This window comes from Poeciliopsis prolifica, unplaced genomic scaffold (assembly GCF_027474105.1).
Source record: "Poeciliopsis prolifica strain line A6 unplaced genomic scaffold, Auburn_PproV2 SCAFFOLD008, whole genome shotgun sequence".
In the NCBI taxonomy this organism is placed as follows: domain Eukaryota; kingdom Metazoa; phylum Chordata; class Actinopteri; order Cyprinodontiformes; family Poeciliidae; genus Poeciliopsis; species Poeciliopsis prolifica.
This window is the reverse complement of record NW_026562383.1, coordinates 8,344,990-8,362,952: the sequence shown is the minus strand read 5'-3', so window position 1 is coordinate 8,362,952 and position 17,963 is coordinate 8,344,990. Positions and strand designations below refer to the sequence as shown.

General features: G+C 38.2%; 1 protein-coding gene across 2 annotated transcripts in view; it reads right to left on the bottom strand.

Moving 5' to 3' along the window:
- LOC129361735 (SPRY domain-containing SOCS box protein 4-like) overlaps positions 1–17,572 on the bottom strand; it is a 66,477-nt gene extending 48,905 nt beyond the window's left edge. For both annotated transcript variants that reach the window (XM_055032773.1, XM_055032775.1), the window contains exons 1-2: positions 17,372–17,572; positions 10,185–10,329 (exon numbers count right to left, since the gene is read on the bottom strand). The gene's annotated coding sequence lies outside the window, so the exon portion shown is untranslated. The remainder of the gene's footprint in view (positions 1–10,184; positions 10,330–17,371) is intronic.
- Positions 17,573–17,963: the final 391 nt, after the last annotated feature.

The window sequence follows — 17,963 nt, the reverse complement described above, 5'->3', positions numbered from 1 at the left end:
TAATCTAGGGAGTTGTAATTTCATTATCTCACACACACAAACAGCTGAATAGAAAAATTAAAGCAGGTTTCAGTTATTCAGCATGTTATTGAGCTACCAAATGCATTACTTTGACATTAAATGGTATCAGACAAGATATGGGGATGATCTGATGTAAATCTTTTGTCAGGTTGGCCCTGTAATCCTAATCATCATATGAGCCTCTTATGTTTAAAATATATCAATAGACTTATTTATCTATTTTTTTAGATAGACTTATTTATCTATTTATTGAACTTACTTTGGAGTAATCTGCTGCAAAGCTTCACCTTCTGTCAAAACATTTTAGTGCATTGAAGATCAAAGTGCTAATTATGCTAATTGTTAATGAAACTAGCTAAAAAAAAAACACCTTTCATTGAGTCATTTGAGCTACATTTTCTCTAATTACACCATAAGCATGTGATTTTCATGATTAAATGAAGCAGCTTTTTTGAACCATTTTACCAACTTTTTTCACATTTGTACGGTATTTAAATTGTTTTAGATGTGCTCCTAACCGCAGCCTTCTAATGTGCCTTTTACAATGCCAAACAAGTGTTCAATATGGGATACTCAATTTTATAAAGGAGCATTTCAATGTATTATTTTATTAAATACGAAAACACTTGTCTGAACTATGTGGGAATTTATGAAACATAGCAAGGCTGGGCTATGGTCCAAGGACAGTGCAGATTGAGCTATCAGTGAAAACTGATGGATGAGATTCTACCCCATCTTGAAAATCTACTTCACAAAAAAACAGAAAAAATAAAATGTGAAATAACCAAAGTGAAATATTTTTACCTATTTAATGCAATATTAAGAAATCAGCCTCTAAATCTACATGTTACACGCACATAGTACTTAGAAAAATAACAGTCTGGACAGAAATTATGCACAACTCTCACTGTATGTGTATCATCGGCATCAATATGTCTATTAAACACGGGGGAGGTGTAGATGCTAGGGTCAAAGGTGAATGACGAATCAAATAAAACTAAATAATCACTAAAAGCCATCAATACTGCAGTCAGCCAGCAAGCCGTGTTTATCTTTGGTAAGAACATTAAAAAAAAAAAACATCCGTCTCTCAGAACAGCTGAAAGTTTCCATTAATACACTTATTTAAATTCAAAGGTTTCCAATTAGCAAACGTCACTCCAGGGAAAGAGGCCGTTTACAAAGTAGCCCATCAGCAGGGTAGACACAAACTTGTTTTGTTGTCATCCTTCAAGACAGGAACTCTGATACCAATCATTGTAACATGTTTATGTGAAACTAAGCAAGGCGCAGATTGAACTACACCATGACTAAATACTAGATTTGTACATAGATTTCAATGGAAAGACTTCTAGCATATGTCTTTGTTGGTAACTGATCTGCAAGTAAACACCAGATACAGCTCTGTGAAAGATGACAATGGAGGGTAGTAAAAAATGATGGCTGTAGTCTGTGTCACTACCTGTGACAATAGAGAGCACTTATTCTTACAACAAAGAGGCGAGACAACCCTACTCCAAGTAGTTTGTCATTCTGCTATTCTGAGTGCCCTAGTCAAAAACCAGAACTTAGTTGAACTGCAAATCTTTAGCAAGACTTTATGCTCACAAATGCCCTCCATACAATCTGACTGAGTTTTAGCAATTTTGAAGATAATGATAATAATAGACAAAGATCTCAATCTCTGACTGTGCAAAGCTAATGAGACAAAACCTACACAAAAACACCAGCTGCAGTTTCAGCACAAGATGGTTCTACACACTAAATAGGATTGGATACAAATGTGCCATTTAACCTAGAAATTTTTCATTTGTAACTTCAAACTTAATGTTGCATGAATATATTCACACTGTATAGTATGTTTCATTTATGAATAAAAATAAATTAATAGTTCATTTAAATTTTTTAGTTTTGAACGTTCAATCTTTTGAAAGTTTACTTAGAACTTGCATCCAGTTAGATATGAATTAAAAACTCTAGCAACAGAACATTAAGCAAAGGAATAATTTACCTAGAATCTGGAAGTAAATTAAGTTTGATGGCAGACTTTCCACACGTTAATAAAATTGCTTAAACTTTCATTTAAAAATTGTTTCGATCAGCCTAAGGCTCCCTAAAAACCTGTGTAGATTCAGACGAACAGAGCTTGACAGGAAGTCAAAGATAGCTATGATAGGTATTATAGGTATCAATAAACTATGAGAGATAGGTGATAAACACCGCTGGTAAAATGGAGTCCAGGAGGTGAGCGATACTGACCACCGTTCTGGTACACACAGTTTCCCAATGCACAGCAACTTAACAGCTTATAGAAGCTCCATTTCCTTCAGACAGACTGGTATGGAGCACCAGGCTGCGATAGTAATCTTCTTAACTTTGGGATTAGCAGCTCTCCACAGGAGTCACTTTCTTTCCGTCTGTCAATCTAACCATCTTTGTCATCACCTCTCCAACACCCTCAGTCACTATGAGATGCATTGAGAAGGTTTCTACTCTGCTTTTACTTTTACAATTGGATGTAAACCGATTAAGTAGTAGAGACAGCAATTCTGCTCTATAACTTTTATGTTGGTTTTTACTATAAAGTAGAAAAGTCTAATTTTAGGTTATTTCACAATGCTGTGCCTAGATCAGATTTTATAAAGACTTTGTAATGTGTATTCAGATTGGCTTATGAAAATAAATGCAGAAGTTACAATTTAAATAATGATGTTTTACTAAATGTATATTGTGAAATTTATTGAAGCAAAAAAAAATACAATCATTTCAAATACGACATAGAAATAAAAATATATTTTTCTTCTAGTCTTCCATACGTGTTGCATCTGTGTCAAAACATCTAGTTTTCTTCTGCATTGTTTTTAAAACAAGCAGAATAAAATTGCACTGCTATTGCACTATTATTTTAAAATAGAAAAAACTGAATTGACATTATAATTAGGTTTTAGCTATTTCAACGTTACCATAGCTAGAGCAGCTAGCATTGTAGTTTTCTCCCTTAGTGCTGACATTTCCAAAAGGCTCTAAATGTTTCAAAATATCAGTTGTATTCAGTCTTTCTTTTAGCCTTTCTGTTTTCTGCAGAAAGTATTGCACTCTCACAGCTTCTCAGCTTGAGAAAAGTGCAGAAATGTCTTTATTCCTTTTGCATAGCTTCTTACTTCATTATACAACTTCACCAACGTTTAAAATTTTATAACTTCAGGTCCTACTCTTTAAGCGAGCACTTCCACACCAAAGTGTGTTGCTGTTAATGAGATCTGGTATTCATTGATTGGAAAAAGACTTGATTTCTGAGTTTCAGACCAGCTAATCATTGTTAGCTAGTTATATAATGACTCCGATTTGATTTTGATCCATACTTTCTTTCTCCGTGCATCTCCTGTAAGTATGGAATGAGAAATTTTCAATAGACACTGATTAGCACCTGGAGTTGCCACACACTTATTTGTAATCATATCCTCTCCATCTTATATATTTTTAAAACAGGGAAGCGGTTTTCTGATTTTCATGCTATGTCTCCGGCGATAGGCCAAATGAAGGTAGATTTGATGAGATGAAAGCCACTGCCAGTCACAGGAAAATAGACAGCCTCATGAATTCTGATCAGCTGAGGGGAAAGGTCAGACTGATGAGCACCTCTGTGTGAAAACAAAGACCTTCACTCGTTATACATCACAAAAACCACCTCTAAACCATGTGATCTAATGTTGCTATGACGACCCAAGAAATTGCACGGAGGAAAATGTACACAGACACGGATGCGGGCGAGATTACCAGTGCGGTGGAAGCCTACCCAGAGAGTGTCTTTACCGTTAGCGATTGAATAAGAGGGAGGGATATTGAGAGCTGAATATAGGAGCAGAACTATGAGCCTCTTATCTGCTTCATCGTTCCCTTATCTCCTCTTCGGGCCCCGTCTCTCCATCTCCCTGTCGTTTTTCCTCTTCTTTCTAAGCTGTGACATGACCAAATATTTCTCTAGGGCCACTCTCCTGTATTAAGAAAGATATTACTTCAGGAATTTTCGATTATGTGTTGGGGAAAGCACATTATATCATAGTTTTTCAAAGCAGTCCAGCTCAAGCTTAGTGGATTCAAGAGAGCTTTTAAGTAAATTTTAACCAGATAGTTTCACTGATTAATTGGCCAACACTCAAAGCCATCATCAAAGGCGCAACCGCTTGCATAATTCAGCTTTTATTGATTTAAAAACCTAGATGATAATAGATAAAAGAGTGCCATTAGTGGGTCAGAATCCTTAGAACACATGTAAATACATAGCAACATGTTCATAGACCTCAAATAGATGACATTTCCCTTTAAAAGGTTGCTCAAATGAGCAACTTGAAAGGGATAATTGCCAAACTCTACCCCCAAATCAACATTCTTACCATCTCCGACCCACCAAACACAACAAAAAGCACACTGTGATCCAGACGCACACAATCTCCTGTTTCACCGCCACCTCCTGTTCCTTTGACTAATTCAGGATGATTGTACAGCTCCGTTACAGATGCAGATAAGCAAACAGAACACCTAGTATCCCCCTGCAACTCAAATGGAGTTGCCATAAATTGCTCTGTCATTTGTAGACAAACACCTGTTGAAACAGCGTGGAAGAAAACAGCTGGTTCATAAATGGCTGCCTATCTTCATACCTCTATAGCTGCTCCATAGTATCACTTCAGCACCCATCCACTCACAGCTGCTACTCTGAGTCTTCATCACGTTTATTATCTTGGATAGTTCTTTTTCCCGCCTCTCCACCCTTATGTTTTTTCCTATGTTTTTATTTTGTTTCCCAAAAGATAATTTCACAATAATAACCCCAGACAGGATGACACAAAACTTCTGCTCAGGCTCTTCTCTAAGAGCTACAAAATACCCCTTGGATAATCAAACTAGTGTGTGTTCAGTGGCTTATAAGTGGACAGCACAGAGCAAGTACAGCACCATCACCAGATCTGTGAAAAGAAGGTAACATAAGGTTAGCAATGAGCTGGTAAGAGAATATAACGGGATGGTGATCTTGAGTAAAACTATAATAGTTTCATAGTATTTACACAAAACATTGAATTAAAAATGTAAAGCATGATCCAATTGCTGCAGTTTAAAGCAGAAATGCAACAATTATTTCAATTGGCTTAAGTAGCATTTTGATAATGACAGGTACCAAAACATACAATAAATACCCATTAAATGTAATCGCAGCTCTGAATTGCTTGTAGCTTAGAATAGTAAATATTTTTGCCCCATTCTGTTCTATAAATGACATACAGACTTTATATTCAATCTGCTAAACATTTAAAATGAACATGTTGAACAAAATTTCTTTGCACAGATCAAATAATAATAATAATAAAAATATATATACAGTAAAGTATAAATAAATAGTGACACAAGTTAAAGTGAATAGTTTTAGGGGGTTGAATATTATGACTTTCTGCTACTGAGCGCCAAACACAAAAAGACAAAAGTGTCCATTATAATCTAATTATTGGGTCAGAAAACAAAAACAAACATAGAACATAAAGGCAGCCTGATGTTGCATCTTAGCTCACTGCTCCCACCTGCCTTTATTTCTTTATTAATAAATAGAAGACCTTACTTGATGAAACTGGTAACAGTTTAATTTGATCAATACTTGATATTTAGGAGAAATGTTTACAATAATGTTTAAGGAAAAAAATTATAAATATGTTGATGTATAAAGTTTGAAAATCTCCTATTCTGTGTCTTAGAGACACAAGTGGAGGGAAATATGAAGGGATCCCCAAGAGTTAAAAATGAAGCTTCAACATTTCTACATGAGGACACTCAGGCACTGACTGACACCAGGCAGCACTGCAATTGTTGCTCCATGTCAAGCCTGAGCTACTGTACAGTGTGCATAAATAAATATGAACGTGGTTTAAAGACATACCCTTCTCCAGCCTTCCGCTGAAGACTTATAGTCACAGTGAAAACAAGACTGCAGAATAATATTAGCGGCGCATCGAGTGCAGCGACCACTTCGTTTTATGTTACAGTGACTGATTTTATGTGGTGAAGTAATTATAAACTGCTAGCCATTTCTGCATGAGTCTCAAACACATTAATCATGGTGGGATCCAGTCCACTCTGGCTGATGACACACCTCATCACATTGTGGTCTGTTCTAAGTTGACATGTGTTTGCAAGTCCGCGAGGGTCTGCCTGTGTCCCATAATCATTCCCGTGTGTGCGTCACTGTCTGCGTGGCGGTGGTGTGCGTTCGCAGCATGTGGTGGTGGTCCGGTTTCCGCTCAGAGGAATGTGAAGTGGCCCGATGAAAGCTCACACATGGTGGCGGTAAGGCAAGCCCGATCGCCTGTCGCAATAGGGGGGCTGGAACAGCTGCCCAGCAGAACCTCCCAGTCTGTGGCGGATCTTTGGGAAAGATCCACCACAGATCAAAAACTTCAGCTGAGTTGACAGGAAAACGAACTGGACTGCTTCAACAAGGAGTATGTTGCCTTTTCATTCTGTCCACTACTACACCAGTCAGCCTCCACAGGATGGTAACAACATGCCAGACTGTGATGGATGCTTTACAGATGAACACGGGGAGCAGACTAACTCTTACACAGAGGTGGGAGAGGTCAGAGAATGGCTGAGTCATAGACTTTGGCCTTCACACTTTACTGGTTTCGCGTGAAAAGACTTTGATGTCACACATTTAAATCATACTTGGCAAAGGAGGTCAGACCTGTACTGGAGGCACACAATGACCCAGCAATTCAACCCTGTAACACTCAACACGGGAAATCCAAAGATCCAGTAATTGAAGTTAGTTATACTAGTGTTTCATCACAATGACACAGCTATAAATGTGAAGGTTAGCCTAAGGGATTACTTTAATAAATGCATTAATTATAATAGATGGTGTCACATTTAATTGTTAAATATGATTTAAAGAAGCCATCCATTCATTTAAATAATGAGTATTAGATGAGAGGGATGCACACTGGGGCAGTCGTAAGCACCGTTGCTTGGATGGGAGGAAGGAAGGAAGAAAGCAAGGAAGCTTTTCAGTGTATTTTTCAGAGCTAAATAAAGACAAGACAATACTGTAAATACTGACTGACCTGATGAAGCTATAAAATAGATGTTTATGTATGTCCTGTGTTTGGAGGGTTGTTCCTCGCCTCCACATAGACATCAGTATGTGCAGTACTATCCTCCACTGCGCGTCCTTTTCATTCATCCTCCTCATATCCTGCTTAAGTGTCTCCCACATGTTCACACATCTCTCTCATCTAAGCAGTCATCTTCCTCCTTCCTTACCCTTCACGCAGTCTGAAATCACTCAGAAAATACTGTAAGCCTTCCTCAAAATGCAAAGCTGGGTTCGCTTCCTTCTGACCTCCAGTTCACCTTAATTTCTCTCTTTACTTCCTCTTGCCTCTCTAAGTCCAACAACCTCCTTGTTTTTTCCCCAAAAATTCATTGGTCTGAAGTACCTTTTATTCCTCCTTCTAGCTTTTCACTGCCTCTTCTAACAGCTTCTACTCTCCAGTTTAGCTCTAATTTGGTTTCTCTGTTCTTGCACATCTCTCTTTATGCATCCCTACCTTTCTAGCAAGCGAGTTCCAACAACAAAACATGACTCCTGGCGACTGTTTCCCCTTGACTCAGTTCTGTCTGTCAAAGAGTCAATGAGTCACACCTACGCTCCTCCGAGCCTTAACTCTAGAGGACTGTACTGAAGGGAGTTGGAATGACCGGCTGCAAGCTGCAACCTGCGGTACTGTTACTGTTTCCTGCTGTGAGAGCGTGAGACCTGACACGTATGCGTCCTTTTCTCCTTTTCTCCTACAGATCCATCTCAATAAACTGGACTATAAACAGAAACAGTCCTTTGTTTCAGTAAATCAAACTAAATAAAACAGATTCATTATGCACAGTGAGATATTCCAAGATCTTATTTTTTGTTCATCATCATGGATCACACCAAATGAAACACAAACTTCAGCTTCTCTTCTGGAAAATAACATCAGCATCGCCATTAAACTCCCAAGCGGAGGAAGTCATGAAGAGCACTTCCTGGTAAATTTCTACTCTGACCTTGGACTTGAGAAATCACAATGGCCCATTATGGTGTAAACTTCATACTGGATCTCAAAACAACTGGATACTGAGCCCTTTGATCATTTTATCTGGATTCAGAACATGCTCCTTAGCCCAGGACACTTCTGATGTCGTCTTTGGCTTAACCCAAGGAATGCTACGGTTGTAACCCATGTTGTGAATATGGCTGTGTGGCAGCTCTTAAACCGCTGAGACCACACCTTTTTCTTCCACTCCACTTTCTGCTAAAATGTTTGTTCAGGGCACTCTGTGAAGAGTCAGCTTCTTTAAGACTGAGTTTTCATGGCCTTGCCTTCTTGTGGATAACTTTCAAGTTAGCTGTCTCACAGCTAACATTGCAGGACATAACATTACGTTCTTGGAATTAAATATTTTCAATTATAAAACACTTTCATCAATAAATTCAAATGTTGGGTTCTCATTACTTGTGAGTCATGTTAATCTAATGGACAGAAATAAAAACTCAAAATATATCATTCTGCATGTAATGAATCCACATGTGTTCAACTTTTCGAATTGAATTACTGAAATAAAACACTTTTCAATGATATGACGATGAGATGCACCCGTATCGTACACCCTATGTTTAAGGTTCCATTAGTTTCCCTAAACTGACAACTTTTGATCGTTATCTGGCCTTCCTCCCTCATTTAGAGTGTGAGTTTGCGAGGATGTTGAGACCAATCTCCATAATTAGGGCAGACCAGCCACACATGGGAGTCCCCCGACACTTCCCCTCCAAGACCTAAATATTCATGAGTCTCTAAACGCCATCAAGAGCCCTGTAATTATGGACAGAAAAGAGGATGGGCAGAGACAAAGACAAAAAGAAGGAGACAGTGGGAGTCAGGGAAGAAAATGCCCTCAACATTTCCTAGAGGGTAGACAATGCAGCAGAGCTGAGTCTCAACAGAGGACAAGAAATATGTTTGAAAGATTGAGGACCTAGCGTGGTTAGTCCAATTTTTTACTTTAACGTCTTTCTTTGTACAAAACACAAAGTCGAAATCAATCATTTCACTCCTTTGTGAGAGAACTTGAATAGCAAATTCAACCAGTTTATGGACATGTGGTGATAAATATCTTCCAAGTCCAGGAGACACGAGGAGGAAGGTGTTGGTTTGCATCCAATAAAAGTAGGAGGCTGAGATTATGTCAAACAACAAAATGAGAAAGATGATTTTGCACACTCTGTATGGCTTGAGTGAAAAAGACCAGCTGAAATAATGAAAAACATTTTGCATCGGTTTTAATTCTCTGTCTGAAGTTGCACCTCCGGCACTGAGCTTGGTTTAGATGGACATGTGTTCAAAAGAACAATGATGACCTCCACATACTTGCAAACATTGCTCATTTTTTCCAAATATCTTTTAAGGACGCCTACAAAAGTTGACTAATGATCATTCTGATCATTAGTCATTTTCCAAAATTACATAATGTTCCTCTTTTATACAACAATCTATGATGCCACTCAGAATAGCTGTGGAAAGCGTCAATGGTTGGCATGGAGGAACATTGTTCTGAGGACGTGTTGAAAGGGCATTGGAAAGGGCATGAGGTAAAGAGACAGAGACCATTGATATAGAGCTACGATGTGAAGTAATTTTTTATGTATACAGCAATTCTCTAACAACTGAAGGTAAAATAGTAATTACTTGATTGTGTAAAATTGCACTATGCGCCTTGAAATTACATAATATTCTCCTGACCCAGAAAAAACAGCAACGTTTTCAACTTGCCTTGAATAGTTTGCTCAGGTACTAAACCATTCAAGGCTTTAAAAACAGTAGAAAAATATTCTAAATCAGTTCAATTATGACATGAAACAAGTGGAAAGAGAAGCGCTAAGGCAGAATAGACTGTCCTTCTTCCTGGTTCCAGTTGAAAATAATTCTGCACAAGTTGCAGATGTGACAACAAAAAATGGTTGGTGACAAAACAAAAAGAATTACAATAATCTTACCTTATGACTGATGTGTTCATCAATCTTGTCTGACTTTGAGATTTAATAAAACAAGGTTCACATAAGCGTTTGGTTGACTAACAATTACCTTCTTTGACTTGCAATCATTTACTGCAGAGCAGGTGTTGACATCGAGGTGTTGACACCCTGCTTCACATATTTGAGGCGTGGTAGAATGGATCTTTCTGCCCAGGATTCATTGGCTCTCAAGAAGAAAGAAATCTGCACATCATCTGCATCACAACGGAAAGAAATATCAGAAGATTAGACCCAAGTTTGTTGCAACAATAATCAGAATTATCCGACATAAACACAGTAATCAATGTTAGGGTGAATAGCACTAGGCCCAGTACAGATCCTTGAGGAACTCCACAACTTAAAACAAAGGTATAAGAAGCTATTTAAAAAAGGAAATTGTATTTTTCTATGACAGCATGTTGTCTGTTCATTTTGGCTGCTATTGAATGAGTGTTCATTCACTTGAATGTTTGAGTGTATTGAAGTGTGTGGTATTAGGTGCAAATAATAGAAAAGTTGAAATTGTGACTTTCATTACCTGTTTTTTTTTTTTTACAGTTAAAATAAACCAAGTCATTTAGACAGAGGAGTTATTGTTGCTGGATGTTTTTTGGGAAATAGTTTGTCAGCAAATAAAGTAATTTGCTGACAAATGAAGAACTGACCAGCCAAATTACATACTTAAAGGTCACCTGCTAAGAAATTGCCACATGGTTGGATTCTTGGTTTTATACAATGATTAAATGTCCTCAATAGGGCAGATGAGAAACTAGAGACTGATTAACCAAATAAAAAAAACTGTTCCTACTTTTCCCCGTTTGAAAAACCAGACACTACTCTAGCATTTTTTTGACATCTGTCACATCTAAAGTTACAAAACGCTCTTACATTACCATCCAGATCAAATCTTGCACAGGAGAAAATTTCAGCTGATTGTTCTGTAAAGCAACATTTAGATACTTTTGTCTGAATATTTTAGTTTATCACAGGTGATATCATGGCCTAATATGAACTTAGTTAATCCTAAATACTTCAGATAGCATATTTGTACCAAAAAATCAGTTCAGTAAAAACTAAAAACTAGGACAATTTAAAAGAAACTATGCAAGAAATGGCATTGGAAGAAACTAATGTTGTAAGAAGTAATTTCAAGAAAAACTATACTTTTTTTGTCATTAACAAAATATTACAAAATCTTGGTTTGATTTGTATTTTATTAAAAACTAGCACCAGTAGCTTTAAGCCATACAAAACCAAAGTTAAGAAATTATTTACGTGACTGCTGAATTTCTAGTATGCACCCACGGACTAATCAAACCCTCAGTTTCTATGCAAATCAGATCAAATCCTTTATTGTTAAATTATACATTTACAAGTTACAACAGTGGTCAAAATATAATTTGTGAAGATGTCAGTCATGGTAATGTGCTGTGACTCTGTCCAATCTTACTCGGGAACAAAGCCTTTGATAATGTTAGTAGTGCCTAACAATAAGAGGACAAGTCCCAAAAAAGAGCTGGGAGACAAGCCTACCGCACTTCACTTCACTATCTCAGCTTGTCAACATTTACACTCGTGGTCGCCCACGAGTATAATTACTTATCCTTTTGGCCCTTTTTTATGGATAGTTTCCATCTTCAGATTGGCTTTCAACGAGACCGGAGGACAAAATCTGATCCAGCATCCAGTCATAAGTACAGTATATAAAGTGCGGTAGCCGGTTTTTATGGGGCTGTCTGGTTTATTTTTGGGTATCTGAGCCTGCAAGGATTCCTGTTACAAACCCCCTCTGGGAGACACATGAGAGCCTGATTGTAGAGATTGCAATGGGCAGGAAGTTTTTCCATTTTATCCTTCAGGACAACAAAATCTCGCTTAACAACCAAGAAGGCTCAGGTTAGTGAATTTTCCTCTTAATCATCAGACTTTAAGTAGATATACGCCTGCAACAAATTCCAAGCTGAGTCAAATGATTTTTATCTTCCTGGAAAACTTATCTGATAGTGTTAGGACAGCCATGAAATCACATGCAGATTGTAGTAAGAGGCAAGCTGGAGAGAAAACACACACATCCACATACACCAAAATGACACAGCCAAGAGAATGGTATCGCAAGCATTGCCGTCATTTATATGTAAATCAGGACACCCCCTCTCCTCACCCTCCACAAGTCTCCAGACACAGAAAGAGAGCGCAAACTTTCGATCAGATCAGACAACAGGTGATTGGGAGCGACAGGGAATCAAATGGTGCGTGACGATATGGAACAAGATGAGGTGAAATGAGCTCGTATCACGGCGCTTTACAAGGAGGGGAAACTATCTGGAACCGAGGTCTGTTTGTTCCAACACTTAATGATTTCGTGTCCCCTGTTGTCACCCCCAAGGGCTCCAGCGATGCTGCCGGGTTGTCGGGCTGTTCTCTCTGCGATCGGAGCTTTGATTAACGACTTGCTCCAACAATCGCTTCCCAAAAAATTTGACACATTTCACATCTGATGACAGTCAGATGACAAGGGGCCATCAAACTTCGCCGGGATAAGTGATGAGCAAGCGAAAATGTGATGGTGCACGCCAGGAATGCTCATTATGTTCCCATCTCTCATGTAGACAAGGATCTTACTGTAAAATGCACTCTTACTTGAGGTTTCCTGTCTAGTGCGGTGATGTCTGTGGGTCACCAGTCCATTAGCAGACAAAAACCCACAAAAATTTGCTGGTTTTATACATATATAATATATATATATATAATATATATATATATATATATATATATATATATATATATAGCAAGAGCCTGCGCACAGCAGCCACCCGTTTCTCTCCGAAAGGGACAGTTAATGTCATTCAGAGAGCAGAAATGAATGAGAGAGCAGTCTTTCTTGAGTGACGTCTGTGTGTTGAAGTGAGCGTCCCTGAAGTGTGCCCAAGTGAGAATATTTTTGAAAGCTCAGCAGTCCATCAGAGACTCAACAAAAAGGGCTCCTGAATGTAAATCTCTACGCCACTCCATCTGCCAGAGCAAATGCATACATTATCAGAACCCTTCAAAAGAAACACACATACACAGACGACACAAACATACAGAGGCTTGCAAAGTTTGTTCATATTTTGTTACAACCACAACCCTGAGACCGTAGTGTATTTTAGCAAGACCATTCATTCTTTTACAAAAAGCCCCAATTATGTTGGGCACTAGTGATAGTTGTTCTGTTCTGATCTCTGCAACTCCTCCAGAGTTGGTTCTCTTGACTGCTTCTCTGATTAATCCTCTCCTTCTCCCAGCTAGTCCAGGTAGTTTCCAGTTGTGCCATGATTTTCACAATTTTAGATGATAGACTGAACAATTCCCCATGAGATCTTCAAAGTTACAGATGCAGTAACTTTGAAGATCCTTACCTAACCCTGCTTTCCACAACTGAGCTCGACTTGTCTGCTGTATTTCTTGGTGTCCATCGTTCTCTATGTTTTACCAATATTCTCTGAGATCTTGACAGAACAGCTGAATTCATCCAGAGGATTAATTACGGTCCAGATGGACGGACAAAACAAAGCAACTGAACTGGATATTATTTAGGGTTATAAAATTAAATGGAGAAAATTTTGGATTTGTTCTTGTAAAAGTATTGAAAACCATCTTTCATTTCCATTCCACTTAACAATTATGCAATGCCTTCTGTTTAGTCTGTGTAATAATCCTAATAAAACACATTGGCTTTGTCTGAAACCATTACAAAATGTGAAAAGCTCAAAGGAGGTGAAGGGAAATTAATCATACATACCGGATCATGAAATATACAAAGACCTCCAATAGATTAGCGATTAGAAGGTTTTATTCTAACCCTCATGTTGACTGTCATAGGCACTCTGTCCCCCAAATAAAATCAGATGCAGCAATGATGCATTTATTCATGCCACCAAAACATGGATCTGTTGTTCACTATCATTTAGTTTGCAACTTCACCGTTTTATCCTTTAGCCTGTTGTCTGGGATGCTCTGTTCTGGTTAAATCTAATCATGGCTGATGGAAAGCAGCTCCTGCTCCCTGCCTTATTACAAAGTCACCTTGGCCGCCCTTGGATATAAAGACTCCCAAAGGAGAATGTAGAGAAGCAATAGTTCCCCCATCTAAAAAAAAAAAAAAATAAAATTGTAACCAAACTTCTGATTGCTGATTAATTAAGACCGAGTTTTGCCTGTTGGTTTTGTGGATGACCTGCAACACCCACCCAGTCCTTCATTCCGAACAATACAAACTAACACCAAGTCATCAGAGGCACCTTCAGAAAAACCTTTAATTAGCTCAAAGAGGGGATTTCAAAGATGTGATGAATTACTGGAGATCTCCGCATGTTTATTTTAAGACAAGCTGTGATGCATTTAATAAAACTACTTGATCAAAGAACTGAATCATTTCTACTTTCCTACTTACAATCACAGAATAAATTCTTAGAATATAAATGATTTAAGGGGAGGGAATAAAACTAAAATGGTAAATAAGAAAATTTAATCTCAGTGGGTGTAGAAAAAGCATTTTTAATGTTTACTAATTAAATTAATGCCTTTTTTCAGAAAGACATTAAGAAAATTAAGACCTTCATATTTCTTCTGAAAGAACTAAGTATTTTATTTGGTGTCCAGTTTCTTCATATGGCTGTTTTTTGTAATATGTAATTCAAATTTAAGGGTTGAATTTAAAACATTTTCAGTGGAATATTATGTGACCGCAATAAAAAAATGACTTTGTACTCCTGCTGGTGACAACTTTAGAGAGCGCTGGAGCACAATGACAATGAAGGAGAAAAGTGTTCATAAGAAAACTATGTTCATGTTTACAGACAATGCTGGCTGTGTCCAGAAATAAAAACAATCAATCCCTGGAGTGTTTTTTAAGTTGTTCCAATCTGAAAGCAGCAGGAATCAGCAGCTGTGTGTTGCTCCGAGCTTTTTGAGGTTCTGATACGAAGTCTAACCTCAACTGCTTAGAATAAATTGTGATCGGTAGCCTCCGGTGATTAAAAGGAGCTTATATGTAGATTTTTGTGTTCAAGCTCATAAAAGCATCAACCCGGCAGCGGGAGGGGAATTCGTTTTAAATCTAAACTGTGACTTTAGGATGAGGAGAATGCTGGAAGATCAGGCGCACAAAGACTGAGCTGACAGAAATGTTTAGGGTGGATTCCAAAGAGAGCATCATGGAGGCAGCAGACAGAAAAAGGAGAAAGCGTGGATGTAAGAGGGAAGCAAACAGGGAGACAAGATGCTGGTGACAAGGCTGACCTCCCGGAGACAGATAAATGACCTCCTGTCACCATCACAATGTCCCCACCTCGCTTTCTCCCTCTTGGCCTTGACACTCCAGCCTCCTCCCTCATTTCAACAGGATATCCATCATGCAAATACACTCACTTTGCCTAGAACGCATGGAGCGCAACTCAAGACGTTTCACCATGGACACAGATGTCATTTCTAATGCCTTTAATGAGGCAATTTCACTATTCATTTTGCAGGGTGGACTGATGATACAATTTCTTTGAATTTAATAAAAAGAGAATTGGGCGACATTTGAATTTAATGTAAATTTTGTCAAACTCACCCTATTTCATAATTACACATGCCTAATTTTGTATGACGCTAAAAAAAAAAAAAGAAGGGAAATCTGATTGATTATTTCTTTGTCATAACAATGCTTCTTGCAAATAACTCTCACACTCTTGGAAAACATATTTATTTCCATTCAAATGGTGACACATTCGTAAGGAAAATATATTAGTGGGTTGAGCAGCAGAGTGAAGAATGTCGGTTTTACTAAGGGTGGGTATTTATCATGTCGTTTATCATTTATTGTGATAAATTCCTTAACGTGATAGGAACTTAGATTTATGTGTTTCCCACATTTTGTTCAATGAGAGCATCAACAAATGGCCATAAATTTCAAAACACATCTTTTACTGTGTGTAGTTTAATGATACAAATCACACTTTTCAAGTAACTGGTGTCCTAAAGAAAAGTACTACAAGTTGTGTTTTTCAACAGCGATATTTATTTGTGGAGATAAAATTGCCATCTCTCTTACTGACTCTAGTCTGGTATTGTTTACAGAAATGGATGATTGAAGTGTGAAGGAACAAGACATACTGATATAATTCAACAATTTATTATTTTAAACAGGGACATCAGTGACCATAAACAACCACATCGGCACAATCCTTCCCATGTCAGGTCACCAGCTTGGTCACACCAATGTATGGACTGGAGCTTTGAAATATTTAGATTTGTAGCTCAGATTCAATCTTAGCTTCAAACAATCACAACAAACAATGACACAGTCAAAAAAAAAGACAATTTGTTCAATTATTTTGGATGTTTGACTGTGCTTCCTGGAGTCTTGTTTTGAAAAGTCACCAAAGAGAGAGGAGAGAAGGCAGGCAGGTATGAACTGACACATTTTAGGAGCATTCTTTCTCGAAGAGAAAGTCCACAACTAATCAACCAAAATTGCAAAAGAACAAAATATCAAATGGGGGGGGGCAGTCAGCATCTGGCAGCAGGGCTGCTGCAGATGTTAAACATCTGTTCAACCAACTGTATAGTTTCCCTCTAAATGCAAGTAGGATGTACATTAATATGTTTGACTCTGTGTATACAACTTTAACCCTCCATGCAAAATATAAGACAATAAGGAGTTTTTGCGCATGTCTTACACATCTCTCACACTCTCCCTCTGTCAACGATTATGATCCTTCTTTTCCTCCTTCGCAGCATCCTCTTGTCTCCACCATCTCTTCACACCACATTCCCTTCCTGCTCTAAACCATCTGCGCTCCATCTTCCATGTCACCTTACCCATCACATCCTGTTAAATGTCAAGGTGTGACCATTACCAAGAACTCGTCATTCATGAAGCACAGTGAGGAAGTAATAACGAGCCAGCGTCGCATTGCTTTGCGGTGCAGATGACATTATTATTGCAAGCATGGGAACCGTAAATAGAGAGCAATCACCAGAAAGCCTCTTCAGGTGAGGATGTGGTGTTTGTGTTGTGCGCGGTGGAAACTTTAGCGGGCGTTTAAACAAAGCGAAAGACTCCTTAAGGCTTCTTCTATAAGTAAGGAAAAGTTATTCGGTCAGGTTGAAATGTTAGCAGAAAAAAACTGAAGTGAAGAGACTTTTTGGAGGAAATCTTATCACAACAAACCTGAAGCTGTTCAGCCGGTGTAAACACAGAAACACTCACCGAGCGGCGACTCTACTTACCACCAAATGCTACTTTTCCCAGCGGGTTTTTCTTCGAAATTAGAGGAAACGTCTCCTCTCTTTTCCTCCGCTGTTGACAGCAACGCTATTCCAGTGCTGTTACAGATGTTTTAACAACCAAGTCACGGTGTCTTTGTTGCGGTTAAAGGCAAGTCTAAATGCCCATGCAACCATGGGAGCCGACGCGATGCTCGCTGTCCGTTGACTCCTCAGAACGAGCGCTGATTAGCTGCTCCCATCGCAACGCAGTCTAACACTCTGACGCGATTGGCCCAGAATTTGACGTTATGTTCAAGTACTACTTTGAAAATTGGGATTCGTAGTTTAAGTTTTTCAGACGTCCAAATGAAAAACAACAATAACAAAAACAAACAAAATATAATTACTATTAGTAACAAAATGTGCAAAGTCAGAAAAAAAATAAAAAGACTATTTTTAAGCATCCAACTGGAACTTTTATCATTTTATTCCTTAAAAAAAAATTTACAAATAAGCAGATTTAATCAACTTAAATGTGCTTTTTTTAAGGATTTCACGTGATAGAAAAACAGGAAGCAAAGGAAAATTTTGGAGCTGTGCGTTAGTGTCCTCC